The following is a 21,136-nucleotide window of genomic DNA, read 5'->3' as shown; positions in this document are numbered from 1 at the left end:
CAAGCACCACTAACTAGATATTAAAGTTTGAAGACAAACTTTATGTTGGCTTGAAAAAGCGTAGCCTGAACGTTTAAAACGGTTTGACAGAAGTTTAGTTTAGTAGGCTGTCTGGCAGTTAGTATGTTTAAGTATAAAGGTAGCATGATTAGCATGAAGCTAGCAAGATGTTAGCATGATTAGCATTAAGCTAGCATGATGCTAGCATGATTAGCATGAAGCTAGCATGATGTTGGCATGATTAGCATGAAGCTAGCATGATGCTGGAATGATTAGCATGAAGCTAGCATGATGCTAGCATGATTAGCATGAAACTAGCATGATGTTAGCATGATTAGCATGAAGCTAGCATGATGCTAGCATGATTAGCATGAAGTTAGCATGATGTTAGCATGATTAACATGAAGCTAACATGAAGTTAACATGATGGTAGCATGATTAGCATGAAGCTAGCATGTTGCTAGCATGATTAGCATGTTGCTAGCATGATTAGCATGAAGCTAACATGATGTTAACATGATTAGCATGAAGCTAACATGATGCTAGCATGATTAGCATGATTAGCATGAAGCTAACATGATGCTAGCATGATTAACATGAAGCTAGCATGATGTTAGCATGATTAGCATGAAGCTAGCATAATGCTAGCAAAAAGCTAGCATGTTGCTAGCATGATTAGCATGAAGCTAACATGATGCTAGCATGATTAGCATGAAGCTAGCATGATTAGCATGAAGCTAACATGATGTTAGCATGATTAGCATGAAGCTAGCATGATGCTAACATGATAAGCATGAAGGTAGCATGAAGTTAGCATGATGGTAGCATGATTAGCATAAAGCTAGCATGTTGCTAGCATGATTAGCATGATGTTAGCATGATGAGCATAAAGCTAGCATGTTGCTAGCATGATTAACATGAAGCTAGCATGATTAGCATAAAGCTAGCATGATGTTAGCATGATTAGCATGAAGCTAGCAAGATGCTAGCATGAAACTAGCATGATTCTAGCATGATTAGCATGAAGCTAGCATGATTCTAGCATGATTAGCATGAAGCTAGCATGATTCTAGCATGATTAGCATGAAGCTAGCATGATGTTAGCATGATTAGCATGAAGGTAAAATGAGGCTAGCATGATTAGCATGAAGTAAGCATGAGGTTAGCATGATTAGCATGAATCTAGCATGATTTAACGTGAAGCTAGCATGATTAGCATGATGCTAACATGATTAGCATGACGATAGCACTATTTAGCGTGCAGCTAACAAGATTTAACATGAAGTTAGCATGATTTAGCATGAAGTTAGCAAGATTTATTATGAAATTAGCATAAAGCTAGCATGAAACTAGCATGAAGCTAGTATGACTTAGCATGGAGCTAGCATGAAGCTAACATGACCCAAAGTCCCAACCCCCATGTCTCTATGATGTTCAGACCAAGAGATATAAGGCTTTGTTTATTATGTTGCTAGGATGCTCAAATTTGGTTGCTAGGGGCGTGGCTTAATGCCTCAATAAGAATCCTATTAACACTGATTGAATGCCTGAGAAAAATGAGCCCACCCCTATGTCTCTATGACACTCTGGTGTAAAGATATCCATCTGGGCTTTTTATAATGGTAGTCTATGGGAGATGTTGCTAGGGTACCCAAAATTGTTGCTAGGGGCGTGGCTAAATAGCTTTGGGGCGATCCTAAGAGACTGATTGGATGAATGAGTAAAATGAGCCCACCCCCATGTCTCTACCACACTCTAAAGTAAAGATATTCCATCTGGGACGCTTTTATTCCCTTATATGGGCATGTTTCCTGCCCCATTATAAGTCAATGGGAAATTTTGGGGGCCTCTTACACCCCAGGGGTATAGCTTACACCCCATTGTGATTTATGTTCTTACAGAGCCTGTCAGCCACCTTAAATGTGGTAAGCCACAAGTTTCTACAAGTTTCTCACAGCTATGACCCGTCAAAGTTTGTCTCAATGTTAAGTCAATGGAAATTTTGGGGTGTTAGAGACCCCCGTTTAGGAATTCGGAAGGTCCCATCAGTTAGAAAAGATATAGCACACTAAGTCAGACCAGTCTGAAGGTCTGTGGAAATATTGGTGCATGTAGCTTGAAAGCCCTAGGACGAGTTAGCTGCCGAAATTTTGGGGGGAGAAAAAGAATAATAACTAGATAGTAAAGTTTGAAGACAAACTTTATGTTGGCTTGAGAAAGCGTAGCCTGAACGTTTAAAACGGTTTGACATAAGTTTAGTTTAGTAGGCTATCTGGCTGTTAGTATGTTTAAGTATGAAGGTAGCATGATTTACCATGAAGCTAGCATGATGTTAGCATGATTAGCATGAAGCTAGCATGATGCTAGCATGATTAGCATGAAGCTAGCATGATGCTAGCATGATTAGCATGAAGTTAGCATGATTAGCATGAAGCTAGCATGATTAGCATGAAGTTAGCATGATTAGCATGAAGCTAGCATGATGCTAGCATGATTAGCATGAAGCTAGCATGATGCTAGCATGATTAGCATGAAGCTAGCATGATGCTAGCATGATTAGCATGAAGCTAGCATGATGCTAGCATGATTAGCATGAAGCTAGCATGATGCTAGCATGATTAACATGAAGCTAGCATGAAGCTAGCATGATGCTAGCATGATTAGCATGAAGCTAGCATGATGCTAACATGATTAACATGAAGCTAACATGATGCTAGCATGATTAGCATGAAGCTAGCATGATGTTAGCATGATTAGCATGAAGCTAACATGATGCTAGCATGATTAGCATGAAGCTAGCATGATGCTAGCATGATTAGCATGAAGCTAGCATGATGCTAGCATGATTAGCATGAAGCTAGCATGATGCTAGCATGATTAGCATGAAGCTAGCATGAAGCTAGCATGAAGCTAGCATGATTAGCATGAAGTTAGCATGAAGCTAGCATGATGCTAGCATGATTAGCATGATGCTAGCATGATTAGCATGAAGCTAGCATGATGTTAGCATGATTAGCATGAAGCTAGCATGAAGTTAGCATGATTAGCATGAAGCTAGCATGAAGTTAGCATGATTAGCATGAAGCTAGCATGATTAGCATGAAGCTAGCATGAATAGCAGGAAGCTAGCATGAAGCTAACATGTATTGCGTTGCTAGGGTACTAAGTTTGGTTGCTAGGGAGAAAATTGGCATCCCATAATGATCACCCTTCAAGCCACAAGTAAAACGGTCCAACCCCCGTGTCTCTACAATGTTCTGATGCGGAGATATAAGGCTTTGTTTATTCCGTTACTAGGGTACTAAGTTTGGTTGCTAGGGAGAAAATTGGCATCCCATAATGATCACACTTCAAGCCACAAGTAAAACGGTCCAACCCCAGTGTCTCTACAATTTTCTGATGCAGAGATATGAGGCTTTGTTTATTCCGTTGCTAGGGTACTAAGTTTGGTTGCTAGGGAGAAAATTGGCATCCCATAATGATCACACTTCAAGCCACAAGTAAAACGGTCCAACCCCCGTGTCTCTATGATGTTCTGAAGCGGAGATATAAGGCTTTGTTTATTCCGTTGCTAGGGTACTAAGTTTGGTTGCTAGGGAGAAAATTGGCATCCCATAATGATTACACTTCAAGCCACAAGTAAAACGGTCCAACCCCTGTGTCTCTACGATGTTCAGATCCAGAGATATAAGGCTTTGTTTATTATGTTGCTAGGGTCTTCATTTTCTGTTGCTAGGGGCGTGGCTTAATACCTCAATAAGAATCCTAAGAGACTGATTGGATGCCTGAGTAAAATGAGCCCACCCCTATGTCTCTATGACACTCTGGTGCAAAGATATCCATCTGGGCTTTTTATAATGGTAGTCTATGGGAGATGTTGCTAGGGTACCCAAAATTGTTGCTAGGGGCGTGGCTTAATAGCTCTGGGGTGATCCTAAGAGACTGATTGGATGCTTGAGTAAAATGAGCCCACCCCCATGTCTCTAAGACACTCTAAAGTGAAGATATTCCATCTGGGACGCTTTTATTCCCTTTTATGGGCATGTTTCCTGCCCCATTATAAGTCAATGGGAAATTTTGGGGGCCTCTTACACCCCAGGGGTACAGCTTACACCCCATTGTGAGGTATGTTCTTACACAGCCTGTCAGCCTCCTTAAATGTGGTAAGCCACAAGTTTCTACAAGTTTCTCACTCGCAGCTATGACCCGTCAAAGTTTGTCTCAATGTTAAGTCAATGGAAATTTTGGGGTGTTTCAGCGCCCCGTTTAGGAATTCGGAAGGTCCCATCAGTTAGAAAAGATATAGCACACCTCGTCAGATCAGACCGAAAGTCTGTCCAAAGTTTGATGGCTGTAGCTTGAAAGCTCTAGGACGAGTTAGAGTTAGAAATTTTAGTCTCAGAAGAAAAAGAATAATAATAATAACTAGATATTAAAGTTTGAGGACAAACTTTATGTTGGCTTGAAAAAGCGTAGCCTGAACATTTAAAATGGTTTGACAGAAGTTTATTTTAGTAGGCTATCTGGCTGTTAGCATGATTAGCATGAAGTTAGCATGATTAGCATGAAGCTAGCATGATAAGCATGAAGCTAGCATGATGTTAGCATGATCAGTATGAAGCTAGCATGAAGCTAACATGATTAGCATGAAGCTAACATGAAGCTAACATGATTAGCATGAAGCTAGCATGATGCTAGCATGATTAGCATGAAGCTAGCATGAAGCTAACATGATTAGCATGAAGCTAGAATGAAGCTAACATTTATTCCGTTGCTAGGGTACTAAGTTTGGTTGCTAGGGAGAAAATTGGCATCCCATAATGATCAACCTTCAAGCCACAAGTAAAACGGTCCAACCCCCGTGTCTCTATGATAATCTGAAGCGGAGATATAAGGCTTTGTTTATTCCGTTGCTAGGGTACTAAGTTTGGTTGCTAGGGAGAAAATTGGCATCCCATAATGATCAACCTTCAAGCCACAAGTAAAACGGTCCAATCCCCGTGTCTCTATGATGTTCTGAAGCGGAGATATAAGGCTTTGTTTATTCCGTTGCTAGGGTACTAAGTTTGGTTGCTAGGGAGAAAATTGGCATCCCATAATGATCAACCTTCAAGACACAAGTAAAACGGTCCAACCCCCGTGTCTCTATGATGTTCTGAAGCGGAGATATAAGGCTTTGTTTATTCCGTTGCTAGGGTACTAAGTTTGGTTGCTAGGGAGAAAATTGGCATCCCATAATGATCAACCTTCAAGCCACAAGTAAAACGGTCCAACCCCCGTGTCTCTATGATGTTCTGAAGCGGAGATATAAGGCTTTGTTTATTCCGTTGCTAGGGTACTACGTTTGGTTGCTAGGGAGAAAATTGGCATCCCATAATGATCACACTTAAAGCCACAAGTAAAACGGTCCAACCCCCGTGTCTCTACAATGTTCTGATGCTGAGATATAAGGCTTTGTTTATTCCGTTGCTAGGGTACTAAGTTTGGTTGCTAGGGAGAAAATTGGCATCCCATAATGATCAACCTTCAAGCCACAAGTAAAACGGTCCAACCCCCGTGTCTCTATGATGTTCTGAAGCGGAGATATAAGGCTTTGTTATTCCGTTGCTAGGGTACTAAGTTTGGTTGCTAGGGAGAAAATTGGCATCCCATAATGATCAACCTTCAAGCCACAAGTAAAACGGTCCAACCCCCGTGTCTCTATGATGTTCTGAAGCGGAGATATAAGGCTTTGTTATTCCGTTGCTAGGGTACTAAGTTTGGTTGCTAGGGAGAAAATTGGCATCCCATAATGATCAACCTTCAAGCCACAAGTAAAACGGTCCAACCCCCGTGTCTCTATGATAATCTGAAGCGGAGATATAAGGCTTTGTTTATTCCGTTGCTAGGGTACTAAGTTTGGTTGCTAGGGAGAAAATTGGCATCCCATAATGATCAACCTTCAAGCCACAAGTAAAACGGTCCAATCCCCGTGTCTCTATGATGTTCTGAAGCGGAGATATAAGGCTTTGTTTATTCCGTTGCTAGGGTACTAAGTTTGGTTGCTAGGGAGAAAATTGGCATCCCATAATGATCAACCTTCAAGACACAAGTAAAATGGTCCAACCCCCGTGTCTCTATGATGTTCTGAAGCGGAGATATAAGGCTTTGTTTATTCCGTTGCTAGGGTACTATGTTTGGTTGCTAGGGAGAAAATTGGCATCCCATAATGATCAACCTTCAAGCCACAAGTAAAACGGTCCAACCCCCGTGTCTCTATAATGTTCTGAAGCGGAGATATAAGGCTTTGTTTATTCCGTTGCTAGGGTACTAAGTTTGGTTGCTAGGGAGAAAATTGGCATCCCATAATGATCAACCTTCAAGCCACAAGTAAAACGGTCCAACCCCCGTGTCTCTATGATGTTCTGAAGCGGAGATATAAGGCTTTGTTTATTCCGTTGCTAGGGTACTAAGTTTGGTTGCTAGGGAGAAAATTGGCATCCCATAATGATCAACCTTCAAGCCACAAGTAAAACGGTCCAACCCCCGTGTCTCTACGACACTCTAAAGTGAAGATATTCCATCTGGGACGCTTTTATTCCTTTATATGGGCATGGTTCCTGCCCTATTATAAGTCAATGGGAAATTTTGGGGGCCTCTTACACCCCAGGGGTACAGCTTACACCCCATTGTGATGTATGTTCTTACAGAGCCTGTCAGCCTCCTTAAATGTGGTTAGCCACAAGTTTCTAAAAGTTTCTCACTCACAGCTATGACCGGTCAAAGTTTGTCTCCATGTTAAGTCAATGGGAATTTTGGGGTGTTCGAGCCCCCCGTTTAGGAATTCGGAAGGTCCCATCAGTTAGAAAAGATATAGCACACTAAGTCAGACCAGTCTGAAGGTCTGTGGAAAGTTTGGTGCATGTAGCTTGAAAGCCCTAGGACGAGTTAGTGTCAGAAATTTTGGGGGGAGAAAAAGAATAATAACTAGATAGTAAAGTTTGAAGACAAACTTTATGTTGGCTTGAGAAAGCGTAGCCTGAACGTTTAAAACGGTTTGACATAAGTTTAGTTTAGTAGGCTATCTGGCTGTTAGTATGTTTAAGTATGAAGGTAGCATGATTTACCATGAAGCTAGCATGATGTTAGCATGATTAGCATGAAGCTAGCATGATGCTAGCATGATTAGCATGAAGCTAGCATGATGCTAGCATGATTAGCATGAAGTTAGCATGATTAGCATGAAGCTAGCATGATTAGCATGAAGTTAGCATGATTAGCATGAAGCTAGCATGAAGCTAGCATGATGCTAGCATGATTAGCATGAAGCTAGCATGATGCTAGCATGATTAGCATGAAGCTAGCATGATGCTAGCATGATTAGCATGAAGCTAGCATGATGCTAGCATGATTAGCATGAAGCTAGCATGATGCTAGCATGATTAGCATGAAGCTAGCATGATGCTAGCATGATTAGCATGAAGCTAGCATGATGCTAGCATGATTAGCATGAAGCTAGCATGATGCTAGCATGATTAGCATGAAGCTAGCATGATGATAGCATGATTAGCATGAAGCTAGCATGATGTTAGCATGATTAGCATGAAGCTAACATGAAGCTAGCATGATTAGCATGAAGTTAGCATGAAGCTAGCATGATGCTAGCATGATTAGCATGAAGCTAGCATGATGCTAGCATGATTAGCATGAAGCTAGCATGATGCTAGCATGATTAGCATGAAGCTAGCATGATGTTAGCATGATTAGCATGAAGCTAGCATGAAGTTAGCATGATTAGCATGAAGCTAGCATGAAGTTAGCATGATTAGCATGAAGCTAGCATGAAGCTAGCATGATTAGCAGGAAGCTAGCATGAAGCTAACATGTATTGCGTTGCTAGGTTACTAAGTTTGGTTGCTAGGGAGAAAATTGGCATCCCATAATGATCACCCTTCAAGCCACAAGTAAAACGGTCCAACCCCGTGTCTCTACAATGTTCTGATGCGGAGATATGAGGCTTTGTTTATTCCGTTGCTAGGGTACTAAGTTTGGTTGCTAGGGAGAAAATTGGCATCCCATAATGATCACACTTCAAGCCACAAGTAAAACGGTCCAACCCCCGTGTCTCTACAATTTTCTGATGCAGAGATATGAGGCTTTGTTTATTCCGTTGCTAGGGTACTAAGTTTGGTTGCTAGGGAGAAAATTGGCATCCCATAATGATCACACTTCAAGCCACAAGTAAAACGGTCCAACCCCCGTGTCTCTATGATGTTCTGAAGCGGAGATATAAGGCTTTGTTTATTCCGTTGCTAGGGTACTAAGTTTGGTTGCTAGGGAGAAAATTGGCATCCCATAATGATTACACTTCAAGCCACAAGTAAAACGGTCCAACCCCTGTGTCTCTACGATGTTCAGATCCAGAGATATAAGGCTTTGTTTATTATGTTGCTAGGGTCTTCATATTCTGTTGCTAGGGGCGTGGCTTAATACCTCAATAAGAATCCTAAGAGACTGATTGGATGCCTGAGTAAAATGAGCCCACCCCTATGTCTCTATGACACTCTGGTGCAAAGATATCCATCTGGGCTTTTTATAATGGTAGTCTATGGGAGATGTTGCTAGGGTACCCAAAATTGTTGCTAGGGGCGTGGCTTAATAGCTCTGGGGTGATCCTAAGAGACTGATTGGATGCTTGAGTAAAATGAGCCCACCCCCATGTCTCTAAGACACTCTAAAGTGAAGATATTCCATCTGGGACGCTTTTATTCCCTTTTATGGGCATGTTTCCTGCCCCATTATAAGTCAATGGGAAATTTTGGGGGCCTCTTACACCCCAGGGGTACAGCTTACACCCCATTGTGAGGTATGTTCTTACACAGCCTGTCAGCCTCCTTAAATGTGGTAAGCCACAAGTTTCTACAAGTTTCTCACTCGCAGCTATGACCCGTCAAAGTTTGTCTCAATGTTAAGTCAATGGAAATTTTGGGGTGTTTCAGCGCCCCGTTTAGGAATTCGGAAGGTCCCATCAGTTAGAAAAGATATAGCACACCTCGTCAGATCAGACCGAAAGTCTGTCCAAAGTTTGATGGCTGTAGCTTGAAAGCTCTAGGACGAGTTAGAGTTAGAAATTTTAGTCTCAGAAGAAAAAGAATAATAATAATAATAAGTTTAAGTGCAACAACAGTATGTTGGCTTTCTCAAGCCAACATAATAATAAGTTTAATAGCAATAACAATATATTGGCTTTTTCAAAGCCAACATAATAAGTTTAAGTGCAACAACAGTATGTTGGCTTTCTCAAGCCAACATAATAATAATAATAAGTTTAAGTGCAACAACAGTATGTTGGCTTTCTCAAGCCAACATAATAACTAGATAGTAAAGTTTGAAGACAAACTTTATGTTGGCTTGAGAAAGCGTAGCCTGAACGTTTAAAACGGTTTGACATAAGTTTAGTTTAGTAGGCTATCTGGCTGTTAGTATGTTTAAGTATGAAGGTAGCATGATTTACCATGAAGCTAGCATGATGTTAGCATGATTAGCATGAAGCTAGCATGATGCTAGCATGATTAGAATGAAGCTAGCTTGATGCTAGCATGATTAGCATGAAGCTAGCATGATTAGCATGAAGCTAGCATGATGCTAGCATGATTAGCATGAAGCTAGCATGATGCTAGCATGATTAGCATGAAGCTAGCATGATTAGCATGAAGCTAGTATGATGCTAACATGATGTTAGCATGATTAGCATGATGCTAGCATGATTAGCATGAAGCTAGCATGAAGCTAGCATGATGCTAGCATGATTAGCATGAAGCTAGCATGATGCTAGCATGATTTGCATGAAGCTAGCATGATGCTAGCATGATTTGCATGAAGCTAGCATGATGCTAGCATGATTAGCATGAAGCTAGCATGATGCTAGCATGATTAGCAAGAAGCTAGCATGATGCTAGCATGATTAGCATGAAGCTAACATGATGCTAGCATTATTAGCATGAAGCTAGCATGAAGCTAGCATGATTAGCATGAAGCTAGCATGATGCTAGTATGATTAGCATGAAGCTAGCATGATGCTAGCATGATTAGCATGAAGCTAGCATGATGTTAGCATGATTAGCATGAAGCTAGCATGATGTTAGCATGATTAGCATGAAGCTAGCATGAAGCTAGCATGATTAGCAAGAAGCTAGCATGAAGCTAACATTTATTGCGTTGCTAGGGTACTAAGTTTGGTTGCTAGGGAGAAAATTGGCATCCCATAATGATCACCCTTCAAGCCACAAGTTAAACGGTCCAACCCCCGTGTCTCTACAATGTTCTGATGCGGAGATATAAGGCTTTGTTTATTCCGTTGCTAGGGTACTAAGTTTGGTTGCTAGGGAGAAAATTGGCATCCCATAATGATCACACTTCAAGCCACAAGTAAAACGGTCCAACCCCCGTGTCTCTATGATGTTCTGAAGCGGAGATATAAGGCTTTGTTTATTCCGTTGCTAGGGTACTAAGTTTGGTTGCTAGGGAAAAAATTGGCATCCCATAATGATTACACTTCAAGCCACAAGAAAAACGGTCCAACCCCTGTGTCTCTACGATCTTCAGATCCAGAGATATAAGGCTTTGTTTATTATGTTGCTAGGGTCTTCATATTTTGTTGCTAGGGGCGTGGCTTAATACCTCAATAAAAATCCTAAGAGACTGATTGGATGCCTGAGTAAAATGAGCCCACCCCTATGTGTCTATGACACTCTGGTGCAAAGATATCCATCTGGGCTTTTTATAATGGTAGTCTATGGGAGATGTTGCTAGGGTACCCAAAATTGTTGCTAGGGGCGTGGCTTAATATCTCTGGGGTGATCCTAAGAGACTGATTGGATGCTTGAGTAAAATGAGCCCACCCCCATGTCTCTAAGACACTCTAAAGTGAAGATATTCCATCTGGGACGCTTTTTTTCCCTTTTATGGGCATGTTTCCTGCCCCATTATAAGTCAATGGGAAAATTTGGGGGCCTCTTACACCCCAGGGGTACAGCTTACACCCCATTGTGAGGTATGTTCTTACACAGCCTGTCAGCCTCCTTAAATGTGGTAAGCCACAAGTTTCTACAAGTTTCTCACTCGCAGCTTTGACCCGTCAAAGTTTGTCTCAATGTTAAGTCAATGGAAATTTTGGGGTGTTTCAGCGCTCCGTTTAGGAATTCGGAAGGTCCCATCAGTTAGAAAAGATATAGCACACCTCGTCAGATCAGACCGAAAGTCTGTCCAAAGTTTGATGGCTGTAGCTTGAAAGCTCTAGGACGAGTTAGAGTTAGAAATTTTAGTCTCAGAAGAAAAAGAATAATAATAACTAGATATTAAAGTTTGAGGACAAACTTTATGTTGGCTTGAAAAAGCGTAGCCTGAACATTTAAAATGGTTTGACAGAAGTTTATTTTAGTAGGCTATCTGGATGTTAGCATGATTAGCATGAAGTTAGCATGATTAGCATGAAGCTAGCATGATTAGCATGAAGCTAGCATGATTAGCATGAAGCTAGCATGATGTTAGCATGATCAGTATGAAGCTAGCATGAAGCTAACATGATTAGCATGAAGCTAACATGATGCTAGCATGATTATCATAAAGCTAGCATGAAGCTAACATGATTAGCATGAAGCTAGAATGAAGCTAACATTTATTCCGTTGCTAGGGTACTAAGTTTGGTTGCTAGGGAGAAAATTGGCATCCCATAATGATCAACCTTCAAGCCACAAGTAAAACGGTCCAACCCCCGTGTCTCTATGATGTTCTGAAGCGGAAATATAAGGGTTTGTTTATTCCGTTGCTAGGGTACTAAGTTTGGTTGCTAGGGAGAAAATTGGCATCCCATAATGATCAACCTTCAAGCCACAAGTAAAACGGTCCAACCCCCATGTCTCTATGATGTTCTGAAGCGGAGATATAAGGCTTTGTTTATTCCGTTGCTAGGGTACTAAGTTTGGTTGCTAGGGAGACAATTGGCATCCCATAATGATCAACCTTCAAGCCACAAGTAAAACGGTCCAACCCCCGTGTCTCTATGATGTTCTGAAGCGGAGATATAAGGCTTTGTTTATTCCGTTGCTAGGGTACTAAGTTTGGTTGCTAGGGAGAAAATTGGCATCCCATAATGATCAACCTTCAAGCCACAAGTAAAACGGTCAAACCCCCGTGTCTCTAAGATGTTCTGAAGCGGAGATAAAAGGCTTTGTTTATTCCGTTGCTAGGGTACTAAGTTTGGTTGCTAGGGAGAAAATTGGCATCCCATAATGATCAACCTTCAAGCCACAAGTAAAACAGTCCAACCCCCATGTCTCTAAGATGTTCTGAAGCGGAGATATAAGGCTTTGTTTATTCCGTTGCTAGGGTACTAAGTTTGGTTGCTAGGGAGAAAATTGGCATCCCATAATGATCAACCTTCAAGCCACAAGTAAAACGGTCCAACCCCCGTGTCTCTAAGATGTTCTGAAGCGGAGAAATAAGGCTTTGTTTATTCCGTTGCTAGGGTACTAAGTTTGGTTGCTAGGGAGAAAAATGGCATCCCATAATGATCAACCTTCAAGCCACAAGTAAAACGGTCCAACCCCCGTGTCTCTATGATGTTCTGAAGCGGAGATATAAGGCTTTGTTTATTCCGTTGCTAGGGTACTAAGTTTGGTTGCTAGGCAGAAAATTGGCATCCCATAATGATCAACCTTCAAGCCACAAGTAAAACGGTCAAACCCCCGTGTCTCTAAGATGTTCTGAAGCGGAGATAAAAGGCTTTGTTTATTCCGTTGCTAGGGTACTAAGTTTGGTTGCTAGGGAGAAAATTGGCATCCCATAATGATCAACCTTCAAGCCACAAGTAAAACGGTCCAACCCCCGTGTCTCTATGATGTTCTGAAGCAGAGATATAAGGCTTTGTTTATTCCGTTGCTAGGGTACTAAGTTTGGTTGCTAGGGAGAAAATTGGCATCCCATAATGATCAACCTTCAAGCCACAAGTAAAACGGTCCAACCCCCGTGTCTCTATGATGTTCTGAAGCGGAGATATAAGGCTTTGTTTATTCCGTTGCTAGGGTACTAAGTTTGGTTGCTAGGGAGAAAATTGGCATCCCATAATGATCAACCTTCAAGCCACAAGTAAAACGGTCCAACCCCCGTGTCTCTATGATGTTCTGAAGCGGAGATATAAGGCTTTGTTTATTCCGTTGCTAGGGTACTAAGTTTGGTTGCTAGGGAGAAAATTGGCATCCCATAATGATCAACCTTCAAGCCAGAAGTAAAACGGTCCAACCCCCGTGTCTCTATGATGTTCTGAAGCGGAGATATAAGGCTTTGTTTATTCCGTTGCTAGGGTACTAAGTTTGGTTGCTAGGGAGAAAAATGGCATCCCATAATGATCAACCTTCAAGCCACAAGTAAAACGGTCCAACCCCCATGTCTCTAGGACACTCTAAAGTAAAGATATTCCATCTGGGATGCTTTTATTCCCTTATATGGGCATGTTTCCTGCCCCATTATAAGTCAATGGGAAATTTTGGGGGCCTCTTACACCCCAGGGGTATAGCTTACACCCCATTGCGATGTATGTTCTTACAGAGCCTGTCAGCCACCTTAAATGTGGTAAGCCACAAGTTTCTACAAGTTTCTCACTCACAGCTACGACCTGTCAAAGTTTGTCTCAATGTTAAGTCAATGGAAATTTTGGGGTGTTCGAGACCCCCGTTTAGGAATTCGGAAGGTCCCATCAGTTAGAAAAGATATAGCACACTAAGTCAGACCAGTCTGAAGTTCTGTGGAAAATTTGGTGCATGTAGCTTGAAAGCCCTAGGACGAGTTAGTGTTTATAATTTTGGGGGGAGAAAAAGAATAATAATAATAATAACTAGATATTAAAGTTTGAGGACAAACTTTATGTTGGCTTGAAAAAGCGTAGCCTGAACATTTAAAATGGTTTGACAGAAGTTTATTTTAGTAGGCTATCTGGCTGTTAGCATGATTAGCATGAAGTTAGCATGATTAGCATGAAGCTAGCATGATTAGCATGAAGCTAGCATGATGTTAGCATGATCAGTATGAAGCTAGCATGAAGCTAACATGATTAGCATGAAGCTAACATGAAGCTAACATGATTAGCATGAAGCTAGCATGATGCTAGCATGATTCGCATGAAGCTAGCATGAAGCTAACATGATTAGCATAAAGCTAGAATGAAGCTAACATTTATTCCGTTGCTAGGGTACTAAGTTTGGTTGCTAGGGAGAAAATTGGCATCCCATAATGATCAACCTTCAAGCCACAAGTAAAACGGTCCAACCCCCGTGTCTCTATGATGTTCTGAAGCGGAGATATAAGGCTTTGTTTATTCCGTTGCTAGGGTACTAAGTTTGGTTGCTAGGGAGAAAATTGGCATCCCATAATGATCAACCTTCAAGCCACAAGTAAAACGGTCCAACCCCCGTGTCTCTATGATGTTCTGAAGCGGAGATATAAGGCTTTGTTTATTCCGTTGCTAGGGTACTAAGTTTGGTTGCTAGGGAGAAAATTGGCATCCCATAATGATCAACCTTCAAGCCACAAGTAAAACGGTCCAACCCCTGTGTCTCTATGATGTTCTGAAGCGGAGATATAAGGCTTTGTTTATTCCGTTGCTAGGGTACTAAGTTTGGTTGCTAGGGAGAAAATTGGCATCCCATAATGATCAACCTTCAAGCCACAAGTAAAACGGTCCAACCCCCGTGTCTCTATGATGTTCTGAAGCGGAGATATAAGGCTTTGTTTATTCCGTTGCTAGGGTACTAAGTTTGGTTGCTAGGGAGAAAAATGGCATCCCATAATGATCACACTTCAAGCCACAAGTAAAACGGTCCAACCCCCGTGTCTCTATGATGTTCTGAAGCGGAGATATAAGGCTTTGTTTATTCCGTTGCTAGGGTACTAAGTTTGGTTGCTAGGGAGAAAAATGGCATCCCATAATGATCAACCTTCAAGCCACAAGTAAAACGGTCCAACCCCCATGTCTCTACGACACTCTAAAGTAAAGATATTCCATCTGGGATGCTTTTATTCCCTTATATGGGCATGTTTCCTGCCCCATTATAAGTCAATGGGAAATTTTGGGGGCCTCTTACACCCCAGGGGTATAGCTTACACCCCATTGTGATGTATGTTCTTACAGAGCCTGTCAGCCACCTTAAATGTGGTAAGCCACAAGTTTCTACAAGTTTCTCACTCACAGCTTTGACCCGTCAAAGTTTGTCTCAATGTTAAGTCAATGGAAATTTTGGGGTGTTCGAGACCCCCGTTTAGGAATTCGGAAGGTCCCATCAGTTAGAAAAGATATAGCACACTAAGTCAGACCAGTCTGAAGGTCTGTGGAAAATTTGGTGCATGTAGCTTGAAAGCCCTAGGACGAGTTAGTGTTTATAATTTTGGGGGGAGAAAAAGAATAATAATAATAATAATAATAATAATAAGTTTAATAGCAATAACAATATATTGGCTTTTTCAAAGCCAACATAACTAGATATTAAAGTTTGAAGACAAACTTTATGTTGGCTTGAAAAAGCGTAGCTTGAACGTTTAAAACGGTTTGACAGAAGTTTAGTTTAGTAGGCTATCTGGCTGTTAGAATGTTTAAGTATGAAGGTAGCATGATTTAACATGATGCTAACATGATAAGCATGAAGCTGGCATGATGCTAGCATGATTAGCATGATGCTAGCATGATGCTAGCATGATAAGCATGATGCTAGCATGATGCTAGCATGACTAGCATGAAGCTAACATGATGCTAGCATGATTAGCATGAAGCTAGCATGATGCTAGCATGATTAGCATGAAGCTAGCATGATGCTAGCATGATTAGCATGAAGGTAGCATGATGCTAGCATGATTAGCATGAAGCTAGCAAGATGCTAGCATGATTAGCATGAAGCTAGCATGATGCTAGCATGATTAGCATGAAGCTAGCATGATGCTAGCATGATTAGCATGAAGCTAGCATGATGCTAGCATGATTAGCATGAAGCTAGCATGATTAGCATGATGCTAACATGATTAGCATGAGGCTAGCATGATGTTAGCATGATTAGCATGATGCTAGCATGAAGCTAGCATGATTAGCATGAAGTTAGCATGATGTTAGCATGATGTTAGCATGAAGCTAGCATGATGCTAGCATGATTAACATGAAGCTAGCATGATGCTAGCATGATTAGCATGAAGCTAGCATAATGCTAGCATGATTAGCATGAAGCTAGCATGATTAGCAAGAAGCTAGCATGATTAGCATGAAGCTAGCATGATGCTAGCATGATTAGCATGAAGTTAGCATGATGTTAGCATGATTAACATGAAGCTAGCATGATGCTAGCATGATTAGCATGAAGCTAACATGATTAGCATGAAGCTAACATGATGCTAGCATGATTAGCATGAAGCTAGCATGATGCTAACATGATTAGCATGAAGCTAGCATGATGCTAGCATAATTAACATGAAGCTAGCATGATGCTAGCATGATTAGCATGAAGCTAGCATGATGCTAACATGATTAGCATGAAGCTAGCATGATGCTAGCATGATTAGCATGATGTTAGCATGAAGCTAGCATGATTAGCATGAAGCTAGCATGAAGCTTATATGACTAGCATGAAGCTAGCATGACTAGCATGAAGCTATCGTGATGCTAGCATGATTAGCATGAAGCTTGCATGATGCTAGCATGATTAGCACGAAGCTAGCATGATGTTAGCATGATTAGCACGAAGCTAGCATGAAGCTAGCATGATATTAGCATGTTTAGCATGAAGTTAGCATGATGTTAGCATGATTAACATGAAGCTAGCATGATGTTAGCATGATTTTAGCATGATTAGCATGAAGCTAGCATGAGGCTAGCATGATTAGCATGAAGCTAGCATGAGGCTAACATGATTAACATGAAGCTAGCATGATGTTAACATGATTAGCATGAAGCTAGCATGATTTAACATGAAGCTAGCATGATTAACATGATGCTAACATGATTAGCATGAAGCTAGCACTATTTAGCCTGAAGCTAACAAGATTTAACATGAAGCTAACATGATTTAGCATGAAGTTAGCAAGATATATTGTGAAATTAGCATAAAGCTAGCATGAAACTAGCATGAAGCTAGTATGACTTAGCATTAAGCTAGCATGAAGCTAACATGACCCAAAGACCCAACCCCCATGTCTCTATGATGTTCAGATCAAGAGATATAAGGCTTTGTTTGTTATGTTGCTAGGGTGCTCATATTTGGTTGCTAGGGGCGTGGCTTAATACCTCAATAAGAATCCTATTAAGACTGATTGGATGCCTGAGTAAAATGAGCCCACCCCCATGTCTCTGTGACACTGTGCTGCAAAGATATCCATCTGGGCTTTTTATAATGGTAGTCTATGGGAGATGTTGCTAGGGTACCCAAAATTGTTGCTAGGGGCGTGGCTTAATAGCTCTGGGGCGATCCTAAGAGACTGATTGGATGACTGAGTAAGATGAGCCCACCCCCATGTCTCTACGACACTCTAAAGTAAAGATATTCCATCTGGGACGCTTTCATTCCCTTATATGGGCATGTTTCCTGCCCCATTATAAGTCAATGGGAAATTTTGGGGGCCTCTTACACCCCAGGGGTATAGCTTACACCCCATTGTGATGTATGTTCTTACAGAGTCTGTCAGCCTCCTTAAATGTGGTAAGCCACAAGTTTCTACAAGTTTCTCACTCACAGCTATGACTCGTCAAAGTTTGTCTCAATGTTAAGTCAATGGAAATTTTGGGGTGTTCGAGCCCCCCGTTTAGGAATTCGGAAGGTCCCCTCAGTTAGAAAAGATATAGCACACTCCGTCAGACCAGTCTGAAGGTCCGTGGAAAATTTGGTGCATGTAGCTTGAAAGCTCTAGGACGAGTTAGTGTTCGTAATTTTGGTCTCAGAAAAAGAATAATAATAATAAGTTTAAAAGCAATAACAATATGTTGGCTTTTTCAAGCCAACATAATAATAATAATAATAATAATAATAAGTTTAAGTGCAACAACAGTATGTTGGCTTTCTCAAGCCAACATAATAAGTTTAAGTGCAACAACAGTATGTTGGCTTTCTCAAGCCAACATAATAATAATAAGTTTAAGTGCAACAACAGTATGTTGGCTTTCTCAAGCCAACATAATAATAAGTTTAATAGCAATAACAATATATTGGCTTTTTCAAAGCCAACATAATTATAAATAATAAGTATGAGCAATAGTAATAGTGATGCCTTGCATAAATGCAAGCACCACTAATAATAATAAAAAGCCCAGTAAGAACAGTACAGCGCATTTTCAATGCACTGTAATAATAACTAGATAGTAAAGTTTGAAGACAAACTTTATGTTGGCTTGAGAAAGCGTAGCCTGAACGTTTAAAACGGTTTGACATAAGTTTAGTTTAGTAGGCTATCTGGCTGTTAGTACGTTTAAGTATGAAGGTAGCATGATTTACCATGAAGCTAGCATGATGTTAGCATGATTAGCATGAAGCTAGCATGATGCTAGCATGATTAGAATGAACCTAGCTTGATGCTAGCATGATTAGCATGAAGCTAGCATGATAAGCATGAAGCTAGCATGATGCTAGCATGATTAGCATGAAGCTAGCATGATGCTAGCATGATTAGCATGAAGCTAGCATGATTAGCATAAAGCTAGTATGATGCTAGCATGATGTTAGCATGATTAGCATGAAGCTAGCATGATTAGAATGAAGCTAGCTTGATGCTAACATGATTAGCATGAAGGTAGCATGATTTACCATGAAGCTAGCATGATGTTAGCATGATTAGCATGAAGCTAGCATGATGCTAGCATGATTAGAATGAAGCTAGCTTGATGCTAGCATGATTAGCATGAAGCTAGCATGATAAGCATGAAGCTAGCATGATGCTAGCATGATTAGCATGAAGCTAGCATGATGCTAGCATGATTAGCATGAAGCTAGCATGATTAGCATGAAGCTAGTATGATGCTAGCATGATGTTAGCATGATTAGCATGAAGCTAGCATGATGCTAGCATGATTAGCATGAAGCTAGCATGATGCTAGCATGATTAGCATGAAGCTAGCATGATGCTAGCATGATTTGCATGAAGCTAGCATGATGCTAGCATGATTAGCATGAAGCTAGCATGATGCTAGCATGATTAATATGAAGCTAGCTTGATGCTAGCATGATTAGCATGAAGTTAGCATGATGCTAGCATGATTAGCATGAAGCTAGCATGATGCTAGCATGATTAGCATGAAGCTAGCATGATGCTAGCATGATTAGCATGAAGCTAGCATGATGCTAGCATGATTAGCATGAAGTTAGCATGAAGCTAGCATGATTAGCATGAAGTTAGCATGAAGCTAGCATGATGCTAGTATGATTAGCATGAAGCTAGCATGATGCTAGCATGATTAGCATGAAGCTAGCATGATGTTAGCATGATTAGCATGAAGCTAGCATGAAGTTAGCATGATTAGCATGAAGCTAGCATGAAGTTAGCATGATTAGCATGAAGCTAGCATGATGTTAGCATGATTAGCATGAAGCTAGCATGAAGCTAGCATGATTAGCAAGAAGCTAGCATGAAGCTAACATTTATTGCGTTGCTAGGGTACTAAGTTTGGTTGCTAGGGAGAAAATTGGCATCCCATAATGATCACCCTTCAAGCCACAAGTTAAACGGTCCAACCCCCGTGTCTCTACAATGTTCTGATGCGGAGATATAAGGCTTTGTTTATTCCGTTGCTAGGGTACTAAGTTTGGTTGCTAGGGAGAAAATTGGCATCCCATAATGACCACCCTTCAAGCCACAAGTAAAACGGTCCAACCCCCGTGTCTCTATGATGTTCTGAAGCGGAGATATAAGGCTTTGTTTATTCCGTTGCTAGGGTACTAAGTTTGGTTGCTAGGGAAAAAATTGGCATCCCATAATGATTACACTTCAAGCCACAAGAAAAACGGTCCAACCCCTGTGTCTCTACGATGTTCAGATCCAGAGATATAAGGCTTTGTTTATTATGTTGCTAGGGTCTTCATATTTTGTTGCTAGGGGCGTGGCTTAATACCTCAATAAGAATCCTAAGAGACTGATTGGATGCCTGAGTAAAATGAGCCCACCCCTATGTCTCTATGACACTCTGGTGCAAAGATATCCATCTGGGCTTTTTATAATGGTAGTCTATGGGAGATGTTGCTAGGGTACCCAAAATTGTTGCTAGGGGCGTGGCTTAATATCTCTGGGGTGATCCTAAGAGACTGATTGGATGCTTGAGTAAAATGAGCCCACCCCCATGTCTCTAAGACACTCTAAAGTGAAGATATTCCATCTGGGACGCTTTTTTTCCCTTTTATGGGCATGTTTCCTGCCCCATTATAAGTCAATGGGAAAATTTGGGGGCCTCTTACACCCCAGGGGTACAGCTTACACCCCATTGTGAGGTATGTTCTTACACAGCCTGTCAGCCTCCTTAAATGTGGTAAGCCACAAGTTTCTACAAGTTTCTCACTCGCAGCTTTGACCCGTCAAAGTTTGTCTCAATGTTAAGTCAATGGAAATTTTGGGGTGTTTCAGCGCCCCGTTTAGGAATTCGGAAGGTCCCATCAGTTAGAAAAGATATAGCACACCTCGTCAGATCAGACCGAAAGTCTGTCCAAAGTTTGATGGCTGTAGCTTGAAAGCTCTAGGACGAGTTAGAGTTAGAAATTTTAGTCTCAGAAGAAAAAGAATAATAATAATAATAATAATAATAATAATAATAAGTTTAAGTGCAACAACAGTATGTTGGCTTTCTCAAGCCAACATAATAAAAAGCCCAGTAAGAACAGTACAGCGCATTTTCAATGCACTGTAATGACTCCTTTCATCATGGCTAAGAAGGCTGCACTAACCAAAGAGAAGATGCAGGAAATCCACAGGGCAGTTACCAAATTTGTGGTGATGGGGCTTCATCCATTTTCCACAGTGGAATCACCATCTTTCAGGTAAAAATGTGAGCTAAATCAAAATAGAATTTCCTTGTTGCAGGTGAATGCCTCTTCTCAAATTATCATTTTTCAAATTATCATTACATATTAATTGTCATTAAAGTGAAATT

The 21,136-nt window shown here is 40.9% G+C and overlaps 1 protein-coding gene across 8 annotated transcripts in view; it reads right to left on the bottom strand.

Annotated features, from left to right (window-relative positions):
* ipo8 (importin 8) overlaps positions 1-21,136 on the bottom strand; it is a 95,271-nt gene that overhangs the window by 62,352 nt on the left and 11,783 nt on the right. The window lies entirely within an intron of this gene.

This window comes from Paramisgurnus dabryanus, chromosome 1, assembly GCF_030506205.2.
Source record: "Paramisgurnus dabryanus chromosome 1, PD_genome_1.1, whole genome shotgun sequence".
NCBI classification, from domain to species: Eukaryota; Metazoa; Chordata; class Actinopteri; order Cypriniformes; family Cobitidae; genus Paramisgurnus; species Paramisgurnus dabryanus.
Note: the sequence above shows the minus strand (reverse complement) of the source record. Positions and strands in the feature narration are given on the sequence as shown.